The 16,348-nt window shown below is 49.9% G+C and overlaps 1 pseudogene; it reads left to right on the top strand.

The window, feature by feature from the left end:
* Window positions 1-7,563: 7,563 nt before the first annotated feature.
* Window positions 7,564-9,858, top strand: LOC137342474 (ralA-binding protein 1-A-like; annotated as a pseudogene).
* The last annotated feature ends 6,490 nt before the right edge of the window (window positions 9,859-16,348 follow it).

A 16,348-nucleotide genomic window follows, 5' to 3' on the forward strand; every position in this document is an offset into this window, starting at 1 on the left:
TCCTTTCTTAAAAAGCGGAGTGATGTGCAATTTTCCAATCTAGAGGGACAGTTCCTGTGGGTATGTTGTCCTGGGCCTCCTCAAGAGTGAGGATTCCTGCCCATCTCCTCCTATTTGCTCTCCTCACAGCTGCAGCTCTGTCTGCTCCCTCCTCCTCAAGCCCCTCCTCCTCCTCCTCCTCAAGCCCCTCCCCACCCTGCTCATGCTCCTCCCATCCTCCTCAAACTCCTCCTCCTCATGTTCCTCCCCTACCCCTCAAGCTCCTCCTCCTCCTCCTGCTCAAGCTTCTCCTCCTCTTCCTCCTCAAGCTCCTCCTCCTCCTCAAGCTCCTCCTCCTCCTCCTCCTCAAGCTTCTCCTCCTCTTCCTCCTCAAGCTCCTCCTCCTCAAGCTCCTCCTCCTCCTCCTCCTCAAGCTCCTCCTCCTCCTCCTCAAGCTTCTCCTCCTCTTCCTCCTCAAGCTCCTCCTCCTCCTCAAGCTTCTCCTCCTCTTCCTCCTCAAGCCCCTCCTCCTCCTCCTCAAGCCCCTCCCCACCCTGCTCAAGCTCCTCCCATCCTCCTCAAACTCCTCCTCCTCATGTTCCTCCCCTACCCCTCAAGCTCCTCCTCCTCCTCCTCCTCAAGCTGCTCCTCCTCCTCTTGCCAGAGTGGAATTCCTAACAGGACCCCCATGAGAAAGTAAATGTGATGTGTGAATTCACAATGCTCTACAGAAATTACAAACACTTTGAAATTATCTAAGTAGAAAAAACCACTACGTAATAAAAGTAAAATGTCTCCCAAAAGTTTTTATAGTTTTACCTGAGAGCAGCTAAAGATCACTTTAAATTTACTGAAAATGGCCATCTTGCAATTTATAACACCCATGGAACAGGAGGAGGCAATTCAGCCCCCCGAGCCTGTTTTGCCATTCAATTAGATCATGGCTGATCTGTACCTCAACTCTACTTACCCGCCTTGGTTCCATGTCCCTCGATACCCTTACCCAACAAAAATCTATTGATCTCAGCCTTGAATGCTCCAATTGACCCCCAGCATCAACAGCCTTTTGGGGGAGAGAGTTCCAGATTTCCACTCCCCTTTGTGTGAAGAAATGCTTCCTGAGTTCACTCCTGAATGGCCGAGCTGTAATTTTACATCTATCAGTTTTCTGTTAAGCAATTTACAGGTCATTTACCCCAATGACTCCCTCTCTGTGATTGGAGCAACTGTTGCTTTTCTGCTTTCTTTAATCCAGCCCTACCAACTTTCTTGTTGACCTCCCACTTTCCCATTCTGACAGAGGATTGCACAGAAATATTAACCTTCCTTTTCTCTGCATGGACACTGATGGACAGGCTGTGAACTACCAAAATGTCCTGGTCTAGTCCCAGATATTCTCCATGAGTGTGATGAACAGCTCCTGCCAGGGGGTGGCACTGAAGGACCTGACTTATAACTGGCCGAGTCTCTCCAGTTCATACATTCGTTTTAAGAAGAAACACAGAAACAAGCAGAGTTGACTGATGTAGTTTGCATCTGTGCAATTGCAGACACGGAGGAGGTACAGTTTGTCCTGACGATAGTTTTAATGATAACGTTGGGATTTCCTGTTTTGTGTGTAACTGGGCCGTACAATGGCTGATGAAAGTTAATACAAACAAGTGTGAAGTGCTGCACGTAGGAAGGAGGAATAGATGACACAAGCACTCTGTGAGTGGGGTTGAAGTAGCCGAGGGAGCCTGAAAGAGACCCAGGAGTGTTAGTAGACTTGAGTACTGTGTCCAGTTCTGGTCACCCAGAAACCAGTGAGACATTCAAGCTATGCGGCTGATGCCCGGTCCCTAGGGTCAGGGAGACTGGAGAGACCGGGTCTTTTCACCCTGGACAGGGGGAGTCTGAGAGGTGAACTTACAGAAAGATATAAGATAGTAAAAGTTATAGAAAAAGTTAACCTGGAATATCACTTTTAATTACATTTCAAGAGTGGAACTAGAGGACACAGATTCAAACGAGGGGAAGATTGGGGAATTTTAAACGTTAGTGAGTTATGCCCAAAGCCACTTATGTCTGGGTTTTCTGCAACCTTTTATACTGGTTTAAGATTCAATGCGCCCGGATCAGGCCCCGCCCACAAGCTGGCCCCGCCCCCAGGTCGACATTGCGAGTTCCCACCGATTGGGCTGGTCCAGGAAGGGCCTTCAAATTGGGCTCAGGCACCAGTAGGGACATTTTAAAACATTTTTCATATAAAAAAATATTTAATTTATGAAGAAACTGACCAATGGAACTATTAAATGGCTCAGTATAGATTTTTTAAAGTCATTTTCAGTGATTTTAAATCAGGTTACTCAGAGGTGGAGATGGGACACCCTTATTAAAAATGCTTATATTTTGGTGATAAACCCATTTTCCGCTGTATTAATAAAACTGCCCCAGGTTACCGCTCTTAAATACACCAAGGAATACTTTTTAATGCAAGGAACAAAAAATAAACGATTATGTTCTACTAAGCTGCCTGATTGCGCTGTTTCACGAAAGATTTTACGTTTTGTGATTATGTAAATGCCTTTTAGCGGAAATTTGAACTGTAACCAAACCAGCGAAATTTTGGGGGCATTTTGGGGGCAATTACCCGATTGTGACCAAAGTGGAAACTCTACCCCTGGAATAAACTCCCAGACAGAGGAGTGGAGGCAAAATCCCTGGAATCATTTAATAAACATTTGGATGGTGTAGTGGGGGGCAGGGTCACCAAACCTCGGTCTCCAGGAATGAAAGATTAATCTCCTGGACACTGCCGCAAACAACTTGGGAGAAAAATCATCGGGGCATGGAAAACAATTCTGTTTTTTTTTCATTTTCTTTGAACACTTTTTCTTAGTTATAAAAATATTGGAGATGAGGAGAAAGCTGTTTGACTGGGTGGGGCGGTTGAAGGCTGGAGGTCATGTGATGAACCCTCCAGGAATACGTCCAACCAGAGTTGGCAACTCTAATTGGGGGAATGTTAGGATCTGTCCGGATGGACGAACTGAGGTGAGACGCCATTCCTTCTCCACCAATATTTTGTGATCTTCTTCTCACCCCGAGTTGATCTCATAAAATTCCACCTCTAAATGAGACTGAAGCCTTTACCCAGTAAACTATCAGTGAATCAGCACAGACCGGGGATCAGGGCCTTTACCCAATAATCTATCAGGGAATCAGCACAGACCGGGGATCAGGGCCTTTACCCAGTGAACCTGCAGAGGGAGATTCATTAAAAAGGCACCTTCTCTTGAATTTGTAAGCCTTGCTTTATGGAGATTATCAGCGTTTGGTGAAATTCTGCCCCTGTGAGTTGAATGAGATGTTATACCATTTACTGCATTGTGACACAGTGACACAGTAACAGCTTCAGGCAGCACCAGCCCATCGAGCCCACCTATCCACAGTGTCCCCTGGTGCATCTCTAATCACCCTGAATTCTATTTGTTGACTAAAATCTGTTTAAGTTCCTTCTTGAACCCCATTTAGGTTTCTTGTTACACCCTCCATGTCTGTAATCTGTTCCACATTCTTACCACCTGTAACAGAGTGAGAGAGGGGGGATATGTAACAGTGTGAGAGAGGGGGGATATGTGACAGAGTGAGAGAGGGGGGATATGTGACAGAGTGAGAGAGGGGGGATATGTGACAGAGTGAGAGAGGGGGGATATGTGACAGAGTGAGAGAGAGGGGATATGTGACAGAGTGAGAGAGGGGGGATATGTGACAGAGTGAGAGAGGGGGGATATGTGACAGAGTGAGAGAGGGGGGATATGTGACAGAGTGAGAGAGAGGGGATATGTGACAGAGTGAGAGAGGGGGGATATGTGACAGAGTGAGAGAGAGGGGATATGTGACAGAGTGAGAGAGGGGGGATATGTGACAGAGTGAGAGCGGGGGATATGTGCCAGAGTGAGAGAGGGGCGATATGTGACAGAGTGAGAGAGGGGGGATATGTGAGAGTGGAGGGATATGTAACAGAGTGAGAGGGGGATATATAACAGAGTGAGAGAGGGGGGATATGTGACAGAGTGAGAGAGGGACGATACGTAACAGAATGTTAGAGAGGGAGGATATGTAACAGAGTGAGAGAGGGGCGATATGTGACAGAGTGAGAGAGGGGGGATATGTGACAGAGTGAGAGAGAGGGGATATGTGACAGAGTGAGAGAGGGGACATATGTGACAGAGTGAGAGAGGGGGGATATGTGAGAGTGGGGGGATATGTAACAGAGTGAGAGGGGGATATATAACAGAGTGAGAGAGGGGGGATATGTGACAGAGTGAGAGAGGGACGATACGTAACAGAATGTTAGAGAGGGAGGATATGTAACAGAGTGAGAGAGGGGCGATATGTGACAGAGTGGGAGAGGGGCGATATGTGACAGAGTGAGAGGGGGGATATGTGACAGAGTGGGAGAGGGGTGATATGTGACAGAGTGGGAGAGGGGCGATATGTGACAGAGTGAGAGGGGGGATATGTAACAGAGTGAGAGAGGGGGGATATGTGAAAGAGTGAGAGAGGGACGATATGTAACAGAATGTTAGAGAGGGAGGATATGTAACAGAATGAGAGGGGCGATATGTAACAGAGTGAGAGAGGGGCGATATGTGACAGAGTGAGAGAGGGGGAGGATATGTGCCAGAGCGAGAGATTGGGGATATGTGCCAGAGTGAGAGATTGGGGATATGTGCCAGAGTGAGAGAGGGACAATATGTAACAGAGTGAGAGAGGGGGGATATGTAACTGTGTGAGAGAGGGACGATATGTAACAGAGTGAGTGAGGGAGGATATTTAACAGAGTGAGAGAGGGAGGATATTTAACAGAGTGAGAGAGGGAGGGTATGTGACAGAGTGAGAGGGACGATATGTGACAGAGTGAGAGAGGGGCGATATGTAACAGAGTGAGTGAGGGGGGATATGTGACAGAGTGAGGGGGCGATATGTGACAGAGTGAGAGAGGGGCGATATGTGACAGAGTGAGAGAGGGGGGATATGTGACAGAGTGAGAGAGGGGCGATATGTGACAGAGTGAGAGAGGGGCGATATGTGACAGAGTGAGGGGGCGATATGTGACAGAGTGAGAGAGGGGCGATATGTGAGCCATAGGATATTGAGAGCTCTGTATTCAAGATAGGGATACCACTTTAAGAAGTTATATGGAAGGCGGTATAGCTTTAAGAAATCATTGATCTTAATTGCCTTTATTCAGGAACAGAGGGATAAATGGCTCGGCAATGGTTCACATGAGACAGGAAGAAACTGAGTGGGATCAGAGGTCGGCTGGAAAGTAATTTCCTCTCACTCTGTCACATACCCTCCCTCTCTCACTCTGTTAAATATCCTCCCTCACTCACTCTGTTAAATATCCCCCCTCTCACACTGTTACATATCCCCCCTCTCGCTCTGGCACATATCGTCCATTTCTCACTCTGTTACATATCCTCCCCCTCTCACTCTGTCACATATCCTCCCCCTCTCACTCTGTCACATATCGCCCCTCTCTCACTCTGTTACGTATCGTCCCTCTCACTCTGTCACATATCGCCCCTCTCTCACTCTGGCACATATCGCCCCTCTCCCACTCTGTCACATATCGCCCCTCTCTCACTCTGTTACGTATCCTCCCTCTCTAACATTCTGTTACGTATCATCCCTCTCTCACTCTGTCACATATCCCCCCTCTCTCATTCTGTTATATATCCCCCTCTCACTCTGTTACATATCCCCCCACTCTCACATATCCCCCCTCTCTCACTCTGGCACATATCCCCCGCTCTCACTCTGTCACATATCCCCCCTCTCTCACTCTGTCACATATCCCCCCTCTCTCACTCTGTTACATATCCCCCGCTCTCACTCTGTTACATATCGTCCATTTCTCACTCTGTTACATATCCCCCCTCTCTCACTCTGTCACATATCGCCCCTCTCTCACTCTGGCACATATCGCCCCTCTCCCACTCTGTCACATATCGCCCCTCTCTCACTCTGTTACGTATCCTCCCTCTCTAACATTCTGTTACGTATCATCCCTCTCTCACTCTGTCACATATCCCCCCTCTCTCATTCTGTTATATATCCCCCTCTCACTCTGTTACATATCCCCCCACTCTCACATATCCCCCCTCTCTCACTCTGGCACATATCCCCCGCTCTCACTCTGTCACATATCCCCCCTCTCTCACTCTGTCACATATCCCCCCTCTCTCACTCTGTTACATATCCCCCGCTCTCACTCTGTTACATATCCCCCCTCTCTCACTCTGTCACATATCCCCCCTCTCTCACTCTGTCACATATCCCCACTCTCTCGCTCTGGCACATATCCTCCCCCTCTCTCACTCTGTCACATATCGTCCATTTCTCACTCTGTTACATATCGTCCCTCTCTCACTCTGTTATATATCCCCCTCTCACTCTGTTACATATCCCCCCACTCTCACATATCCCCCCTCTCTCACTCTGTCACATATCGCCCCTCTCTCACTCTGTCACATATCGCCCCTCTCTCACTCTGGCACATATCCCCCCCCTCTCACTCTGGCACATATCCCCCGCTCTCACTCTGTCACATATCCCCCCTCTCTCACTCTGTCACATATCCCCCCTCTCTCACTCTGTCACATATCGCCCCTCTCTCACTCTGTCACATATCCCCCGCTCTCACTCTGTCACATATCCCCCCTCTCTCACTCTGTCACATATCCCCCCTCTCTCACTCTGTCACATATCGCCCCTCTCTCACTCTGTCACATATCCCCCCCCTCTCACTCTGGCACATATCCCCCGCTCTCACTCTGTCACATATCCCCCCTCTCTCACTCTGTCACATATCCCCCCCCTCTCACTCTGGCACATATCCCCCGCTCTCACTCTGTCACATATCCCCCCTCTCTCACTCTGTCACATATCCCCCCTCTCTCACCCTGTCACATATCGCCCCTCTCTCACTCTGGCACATATCCCCCCTCTCTCACTCTGTCACATATCCCCCCTCTCTCACTCTGGCACATATCCCCCCTCTCTCACTCTGTCACATATCGCCCCTCTCTCACTCTGGCACATATCCCCCGCTCTCACTCTGTCACATATCCCCCCTCTCTCACTCTGTCACATATCCCCCCCCTCTCACTCTGGCACATATCCCCCGCTCTCACTCTGTCACATATCCCCCCTCTCTCACTCTGTCACATATCCCCCCTCTCTCACTCTGTCACATATCGCCCCTCTCTCACTCTGGCACATATCCCCCGCTCTCACTCTGTCACATATCCCCCCTCTCTCACTCTGTCACATATCCCCCCTCTCTCACTCTGTTACATATCGCCTCTCTCTCACTCTGTTACATATCCCCCCTCTCTCACTCTCCCAGTATTGAATTGTTCAATGCTGCAAGTAATGACCCCATGTGGGTGAATAAACCTCACTTGTTTTGAACATTAAGCTCTAGTCTGTGTGTCTAACTGACTATCGGGTCCTGGGCCTATTTCAGCCTATAACACGTGTTGTCAGGAGTGATTTTCTGCACTCTGAGAAAGGCCAAGATGCATCATCATGGAAGAAATGCTGAGAGCATCTTACAGATCACAGGAGTGGACTAACAAGATTCTGGAACTCCAAGAAGAAATGAATGGGATCCTGAGGGTGAAAGTAGAAGATGAGGCAGTAAAGCAAGCACGAGAAAATGAAGAGGGAAAGCAGCTGGTGAACGATGATAGTCGCAGGGCCGAGATGGACATTCACAAAATTGAAGAGGAGAACTGTACTGATGGGTCAAGCAAGAAGGATTCAGATTGGCCAGCGAGCATTAATGGGGGAAAAAGCAAACAAAGTTGAGGTAAACGAGAATTGCAGAGTGAAGGAGAAAGTTGTAGACCAGGATCTCCCAGAGCTCGAGAAGCCGACCAATGAAACAGTGTCAAAATGTGAGGAGGAGGATTCTTCAAAAGTGTTCCGTGGACACCAAGCTCTCTGACAAGGCAACGCCTGGAAATAACCAAACATATTCCTTATCTGTAAATTGCTCCCCACTAAAGGAGGTGAGGAATTTACAGATAAGGAGCCGTCGAGGAGAAAGAGGACATCTCTGAGACAACAGATCCTGGAGAAGTACACTCGGAGGTGGAAGAGAAATGTGGAAATGCATAAAGAGATACCTGACCATATTAATTTTCTAATACCCTTAAACCATAAAAAGAAGAAATGCATGATGGATAGTTGACCATATTAACTGACCAGCTGAATATAATAGAAAGCTTATATTTTAGTTTCTCACCAAAGACATACAGAAGCACTATTGTTCCCTTATGTTGATAACTGTCTGACTAACAGAAACGAATGACCATATAGCCTTGAGACTAGATACAGACCTACTGATAAAAAAGACTGTTTATTAAGGAAAATCACTTTCCCAGGCCTGTGTGTAACATCACGAGGCAGTCATGAGGAACCAGAGGGTGGGTTCCCTATTTTGATTGACTAACCACTTGAACCAATAAAGAATGTACATGTACGCCCATATTCTACGACAGGTGGGCGTTGCTGATTAACTGTATAAACATGAGCTGTTTCCTTTGTTCAGGGAAGACGTAGCCCTAACCATTGTTTAGGGTACAGTTTCCCTTGTAAACAAGTTTCTTTTAATAAATTGTTACTTGTCTGAAATAATTGTTTGGAGTTAATGCATTGTATATAATAGGTAATAATAAGTTTAAGTTTTCGACAGAAACAGGAGGCCGAAGCCAGTGGAGTGAGATGTTTAAGGAGAATCTCCAAACCCACGGTGAAAGTGACGGAGAACCAGGAGGAAAAAAAGGCAAGTTGAGACAGACAGAAAGAAGAACTGAGTGGTCTGTGGCCGTCTTTGAGGACACAGCTCAGGGCCAATGAAACCAAGGGCCCATCAAAGGTGAAATGGCCAAAGGGTATCCGGGCCCTGAAAAAGCCTAGTTTCTCCAAGAAGAAAGAAAAAGACTTTAAGATCAAAGAGAAGCCAACAGAAGAAAAGCACAAAGAGAAAAAACACAAGGAGAAAAAGTCCAAAGATACACCAGCAGTGGAAAGAGACAAAGCCGCCTGCTCCAGACCAGGGAGCAGTTCAGGTGGATCTGCCGCCTTCCCTCAGGCCTATCTTTGGTGGTCCATTGGCCGAGGCTGCTGAGAGGACTATGCTGTATGATGGGGTCCAGCGGCCAGGAGGTTTTCGAGAATGTATTGACTGCATGGAGAATTATAGCATGAAGGGAATCAGGTACCAAGTCAAACGTTGATGAGCTGAAAGTGGGGTATGATCGTGAAGTGTCTCCCAATCTGGAGGATTATGATGCAAACACAGTGGCCAGGCTATTGAAACAATACCTCCGTGAACTGCCTGAAAATGTTTTACCAAGGAGGTCATGATGTGGTTTGAGGATGCAGATGGAAAAGGCATGGAGGGTGGAAAAGTCCAGGAATGCCAGCGTCTATTAAAGGAACTGCTTGCATCCAATTACCTCCTCTTTTCTTGGCTTATTGTCCATATGGACCATTTCAATGAAAAAGAAAGTGAAACAAAAACGAACGTCCAGACTAATGTATTTCACTCCTGACGGAGAGCTGTTTGGGGAGATCGAGCTGAAGCCAGCAATGAAACCAGTTCGCTGGTCTAGTGTGGCAACAATGCCAGCTTTTCCTGAGATACTAGAGAGCATTCAGGAAGAAATTCAGCGGCAGGAATTTCTGCTGAATTACTTGCACAGGGTCCAGCAGGTTGGCATACAGGACTTGTCTAAAGAGGAGAGGTTGTGGGAGATGCAGCAAATTTTAACACGAAAACTACGTGATGCAAAAAGGCAGGAATGTGAAACATAGCTTACCCAGGCTGTTATTGATAGTGTGAGTGCCTCTAAACTCCAGAGAATACAACCCCAATTTGTGTAATCTCTCCTCGTAACTTAACCCTTGAAGTCCGGGTATCATTCTAGTAAACCTACGCTGCACTCCCTCCAAGGCCAATATGTCCTTCCGAAGGTGCGGTGCCCAGAACTGCTCACAGTACTCCAGGTGCGGTCTAACCAGGGTTTTGTATGGCTGCAGCATAACTTCTGCCCCCTTGTACTCCAGTCCTCCAGATATAAAGGCCAGCATTCCATTAGCCTTATTGATTATTTTCTGCACCTGTTCTTGACACTTCAATGATCTATGTACCTGAACCCCTAAGTCCCTTTGGACATCCACTGTTATTAACTTTTTACCATTTAGAAAGTACCCTGTTCTATCCTTTTTTGATCCAAAGTGGATGACCTCACATTTGTCTACATTGAATTCCATTTGCCACAGTTTTGCCCATTCACCTAATCTATCAATATCGCTTTGTAATTTTATGTTTTCATCTACACTGCTTACAATGCCACCAATCTTTGTGTCATCGGCAAACTCAGATATGAGACTTTCTATGCCTTCATCTGCGATACCTCTGCAGCTCTTGATTTGCTCAATCACCCCCTCCCCTCCACCCAGCCACCCCCTCATAATTTAAAAAAACTTCAGATCCCCTCTCAATCTTATCCTTTCCAAGGGTGGCCAATCTTTCCTCGTACATCATTCCCTTAAGTTCTAGAATCCACTGGGCAGTCCTTCTCTGGACTATTAAGATATCGCGTGTGGTGAGTGATCTGAGACAAGGCACCTTGAGTAATGGGAAAGGTCTTCTCTTTCTGACCAGGACCTGTCTGTCTCCCCGTGTCTATGTAACTCAATTCCCTCTGTGTCCATTCACAAGTGTATTGTGGCTGCCGCTCTGACCCAAGCCCAGTATTTCTATCTCCCCTTTTTCTTTTGGCCCCTCTCTCCTGTCCCCTTCCCTTCCTGTCACTCAGTCATGCTACCTTTCATTTCTCGTCTCTCGTTTATTTATCCCCCCAATCCCTACCAACCCTTCAGCACTCCTCCACCTTCCTACTCTCCTGCCGCCATCCCAGGCTTGACTCCCTCTTAGATAAGTCCACAGCTTCTCTCTGTGCGTCTCTTGGCATTCTCCGAAGGTCCCATCGAGGCACTCGTCGCTGCCTCCTTACAAGCAGCGACCCCAACTGCCCCATCCTACTCCTTCACCGACCTTCCCAACTAGTGTGCCCGATGGGGGCTAATCTTGCCAATCTCCTGCCTGTCCCACTCACCCCTCCCAGCGCTGACCCTGTGGACTCTGCCAGCGGATCAGCTCTCACCGCCCCTCTCCGCATCTCCCTCCAGAATGTCCGTTCACTTGTGAACAAGGCCCTTGCCATCCATGAGCTTATTGTGGATGATTGCGTCAACATCATGGCCTTAATGGAAACCTGGCTGACGGGTGATGGTACCTTCTCCCTTAATGAAGCCTCCCTGCCTGGTTATACCTTTCACCACTTGCCCCACCCAGACCTCTGCAGTGGTGGTGTGGCCCTTCTCACCAAATCACAAGCTGGACTGTCCCTCGGCTCCTCTGGCACCTTCTCTTCCTTTGAGCATCTCACCTTGTTCCACCCCTCTTGCCTCTCCATTAAAATCCTCGTAGTCTACTCCCCCCCCCCCCCAAAAAAAACCTCACACCACGCCCCACTCCTCCAGATATCCTCACTCCTTTCCTCCCTCAGATTCAGTACTGAACGACTCCTCATTTTTAGTGATTTTTAAATCTCAATCTGTTTCCCTTGCCCTCTCCTCTCTGACTTTACTGCCCTCGCGAAACACTCTGACCCACCCCCCTCAACCTTGTTATCTCCCCTGGCCCCTCTCCTTCCAAGGTCTCAATCACTGTCAAGGCCATCTCTGACCACATCCTTTCATCCCGCACCACTCACATTCCCCTTCCGACTCTACCTCCGAGTACATCCACCTCTGGAAAAACCTCTCCCTCGGTCATTTACACCTGCACGTTCAAACTCCCAACTGCCCAGTCTTTGGCCGTCCAGTGGCTGCGATACCTCTGCAGCTCTTGATTTACCCAGACACCCCCTCCCCACGACCCAGCCACCCCCTCCCCACGACCCAGACACCCTCTCCCCTCCACCCAGACACCCCCTCCCCTCCACCCAGACACCCCCTCCCCTCCACCCAGCCACCCCCTCCCCTCCACCCCCTCCCCTCCACCCAGACACCCTCTCCCCTCCACCCCCTCCCCTCCACCCAGACACCCTCTCCCCTCCACCCCCCTCCCCTCCACCCAGACACCCTCTCCCCTCCACCCCCTCCCCTCCACCCAGACACCCTCTCCCCTCCACCCCCTCCCCTCCACCCCCTCCCCTCCACCCAGACACCCCCTCCCCTCCACCAGACACCCCCTCCCCTCCACCAGACACCCCCTCCCCTCCACCCAGACACCCCCTCCCCTCCACCCAGACACCCTCTCCCCTCCACCCCCTCCCCTCCACCCAGACACCCCCTCCCCTCCACCCAGACACCCCCTCCCCTCCACCCAGACACCCCCTCCCCTCCACCCAGACACCCTCTCCCCTCCACCCCCTCCCCTCCACCCAGCCACCCCCTCCCCTCCACCCTGACACCCCCTCCCCTCCACCCAGCCACCCCCTCCCCTCCACCCAGCCACCCCCTCCCCTCCACCCAGACACCCCCTGTACTGTACGACACCCAGCTCAATCTCTCCACCACCGCCTCTCTGTGCTGTACCACATTCAGTTTTGGATGAGCCGTAGTTTCCTCCAACTAAATATTGGGAAGACGGAAGCCATTGTCTTCGGTCCCCGGCACAAACTCTGTTCTATCACCAGCGATTCGATCCCCCTCTCCAGCCTCAGGCTGAACCAGACTGTTCGCAACCTTGGTGACCTATTAAACTGAGTTTAGTTTCTGACCCCATATCCGCTCCATCACCCAGACCGCCTACTTCCACCTCCGTAACATCGCCCGTCTCTGCCCCTGCCTCAACTCATCTGCTGAAACCCTCATCCATGCCTTTGTTACCTCCAGACTCCACTATTCCAATGCTCTCCTGGCCGGACTCCCATCTTCCACTTCATCTCTGTAAACTTCAACTCATCCAAAACTCTGTTGCCCGTATCCTAACTCGCACCAAGTCCCGTTCACCCATCACCCCTGTGCTCGCTGACCTACATTGTTCACCCCTTCTAATATCTCCTTCTTTGGCTCGGCCTCTGTTTTCTCCATGTGCCGTGGAATGTATATGCATATACGTTTTTCTGCGTTAAAGGCCCTACATAAATGCAGGTTGTTGTTGAGGTGCAGTCACTGTTTATATGTAGGCAAACACAGCAGTCATTTTGCACACAACAGGGTCCTACAAACAGCAGTGGCATAAGTGCGAGTGACAGTGACAGTGCAGCACTCCCTCAGTCCTGCACTGGAGCGTCAGCCTGGGTTAGGTGCTCCAGTCGAATGGCCACCTTCTGTCTGTATGATTCAATGATTCTAAACCCATGGCCTCCTGACTCCGAGGCGGGAGAGCTACCACTGAGCCACGGCTGACACTTCAACTGATCAATTTGAATGTTTTCCAGGCTCACAGACACACCTTTGTCACAGTGCCAGAGAATCGGACTGGTCGGGGCCCTGCACAGCACAGGGAGAAACATGGTGCAGAGAACAAGTGAGAAAGAGATCGCCTCCTTTAGGTGGCACAGCGAAGGTGCAGGTTCAACTCAGCCTGTGGCACATTCTTAAACACACACGAGGGCCGCAATATCTGGTCTGTTCTGGCAGACTCTCAGCGTAATTCCCATCCCTGTTTTGCCCTGGAGGTCTCAGGGTGCAGTTTCAGCCCCTGCCCCAAACTAAGGCCACTGACACTGGGGGGGAAGGGAGTGAGGACTCCCTATACCCAGAGTTCCTGTGTCCTTGGCCTCAAAGGACATGGGGTAGGTTTTGAGGTTCAGCCTGAATTCAGCCCTTGTGGGGAGACACCAAGCACAGAGCAGACCCTGGCCCACAGGGAGGGACAGAAATCAGAGGGAGGGTCACCAAAGGTTTCCCCCCAAACACATCCCACAGGTCAGCTTTAAAATGACAATGAGTCAGAGTAACCAAACAGAGAGAGAGAGCCAGAGGAACGGAATAGAGAGAGTGCCAGAGGAACGGAACAGAGAGAGAGAGAGCCAGAGGAACAGAACAGAGAGAGAGAGAGCGAGCCAGAGGAACGGAACAGAGAGAGAGAGCCAGAGGAATGGAACAGAGAGAGAGAGAGAGAGAGAAGCAGAGGAACGGAACAGAGAGAGAGAGCCAGAGGAATGGAACAGAGAGAGAGAGAGAAGCAGAGGAACGGAACAGAGAGAGAGAGAGAGAGAGAGAGAAGCAGAGGAACGGAACAGAGAGAGAGAGAGAGAGAAGCAGAGGAACGGAACAGAGAGAGAGAGAGAGAGCCAGAGGAACGGAACAGAGAGAGAGAGAGAGAGAGAAGCAGAGGAACGGAACAGAGAGAGAGAGAGAGAAGCAGAGGAACGGAACAGAGAGAGAGAGAGAGAGAGAGCCAGAGGAACGGAACAGAGAGAGAGAGAGAGCCAGAGGAATGGAACAGAGGGAGAGAGAGGGCCAGAGGAACGGAACAGAGAGAGAGAGCCAGAGGAACGGAACAGAGAGAGAGAGAGAGAGAGAGAGCCAGAGGAACGGAACAGAGAGAGAGAGAGAGAGAGCCAGAGGAACGGAACAGAGAGAGAGAGAGAGAGCCAGAGGAACGGAACAGAGAGAGAGAGAGAGAGAGAAGCAGAGGAACGGAACAGAGAGAGAGAGAAGCAGAGGAACGGAACAGAGAGAGAGAGAGAGAGAGCCAGAGGAACGGAACAGAGAGAGAGAGAGAGCCAGAGGAATGGAACAGAGGGAGAGAGAGAGAGCCAGAGGAACGGAACAGAGAGAGAGAGAGAGAGAGCCAGAGGAACGGAACAGAGAGAGAGAGAGAGAGAAGCAGAGGAACGGAACAGAGAGAGAGAGAGAGAGAGCCAGAGGAACGGAACAGAGAGAGAGAGAGAGAGAGCCAGAGGAACGGAACAGAGAGAGAGAGAGAGAGAAGCAGAGGAACGGAACAGAGAGAGAGAGAGAGAGAGCCAGAGGAACGGAACAGAGAGAGAGAGAGAGAGCCAGAGGAACAGAACAGGGAGGGAGAGAGAGAGAGTCAGAGAATCTCCCACATGGCGATGGGACTCGGGTCTGTGTCCGTGATTCCCTCACACAGTGAGCTCCTGATTTCAATCTTGCCAAACCGGACTGGGGCCAAATTAAGACCGGGCACTTCCCACAAGAAAAGTGCAGGAAGCACCGTTCCAATTATTGGGGCCTTTTCACTCGCTGACAGCAGGAGCAAGAAAAGGAGATGGAACAGCCCTGATACTGAGCTCGGTCTCCATCCTACAGCCTGAGGGGAGGCCCAGAGGGATGGGGAGTAGCTGTTCCACTAGGCCCTGGCCCTGAGGGGAGGTCCAGAGGGACGGGGAACAGCTTGTACCACCGGGGCCTGCAGGAGCTGGGCCTTGGAGTGAGTGTCACTGTTTCGGGGACGAGGAGTTGTTTGGATTATCTCGCGTGAACAGTACATCATTAAACATGTTCTCAAATAGTGTCTCAGAGTTGTTGACATTCTTAAGATAAACAAACCTGGCCAGCTGGCCAGGGAGGAAGTAAATCATTAACTGGGTCAAATGGCTCACCTGCTGCAGCTCTTCCTGTTCAATGCAGACAAAGAGAAGGAGGCCCGGAGGGTCTATCCGTCCCAGCCTTTATCTCAGTGAACAGGAAGGAGCAGGGCCCAGGCTTAGCGCCAGTCTGTTTCCTGAGATACAGTGGGGTGGAATCTCAGAAAGAGGAGCGTTTACTCGGAAACAACACAGGCCAGAGCCGGATGAGGTGAATGGTTTCACTGCCATGTCTCCTCGGTACGTGTGGAATGGAGGAAGGCTGGAGTTTATACCGGGGAGGGTATATTCAGTATCTGCACACCACAGATATCAACACAAACACCACAATCCCTGCTGACTGGGAACATGGAAAGCTGATGATGCGCCAGTATCCGTGCAGGATATTCCCAGGAGTTCAGAGATGATATTGATAGAGATGTTTGTGTATATTGACTGGGAGCTGTAGTTGTGTGGGGATAGGATTCAGTTTATTGGGCTCATGTAATGGGGTCCTGGGTTTATGTAATGGGGTCCTGGGTTTATGTAATGGGGTCCTGGGATTGTGTAATGGGGTCCTGGGTTTATGTAATGGGGTCCTGGGTTTATGTAATGGGGTCCTGGGTTTGTGTAATGGGGTCCTGGGTTTATGTAATGGGGTCCTGGGTTCGTGTAATGGGATTCTGTGATTGTGCAATGGGGTCCTGGGATTGTGTAATGGGATTCTGGGATCGTGTAATGGGTTCCTG

This window comes from Heptranchias perlo, chromosome 26 (assembly GCF_035084215.1).
Source record: "Heptranchias perlo isolate sHepPer1 chromosome 26, sHepPer1.hap1, whole genome shotgun sequence".
Classification (NCBI taxonomy): domain Eukaryota; kingdom Metazoa; phylum Chordata; class Chondrichthyes; order Hexanchiformes; family Hexanchidae; genus Heptranchias; species Heptranchias perlo.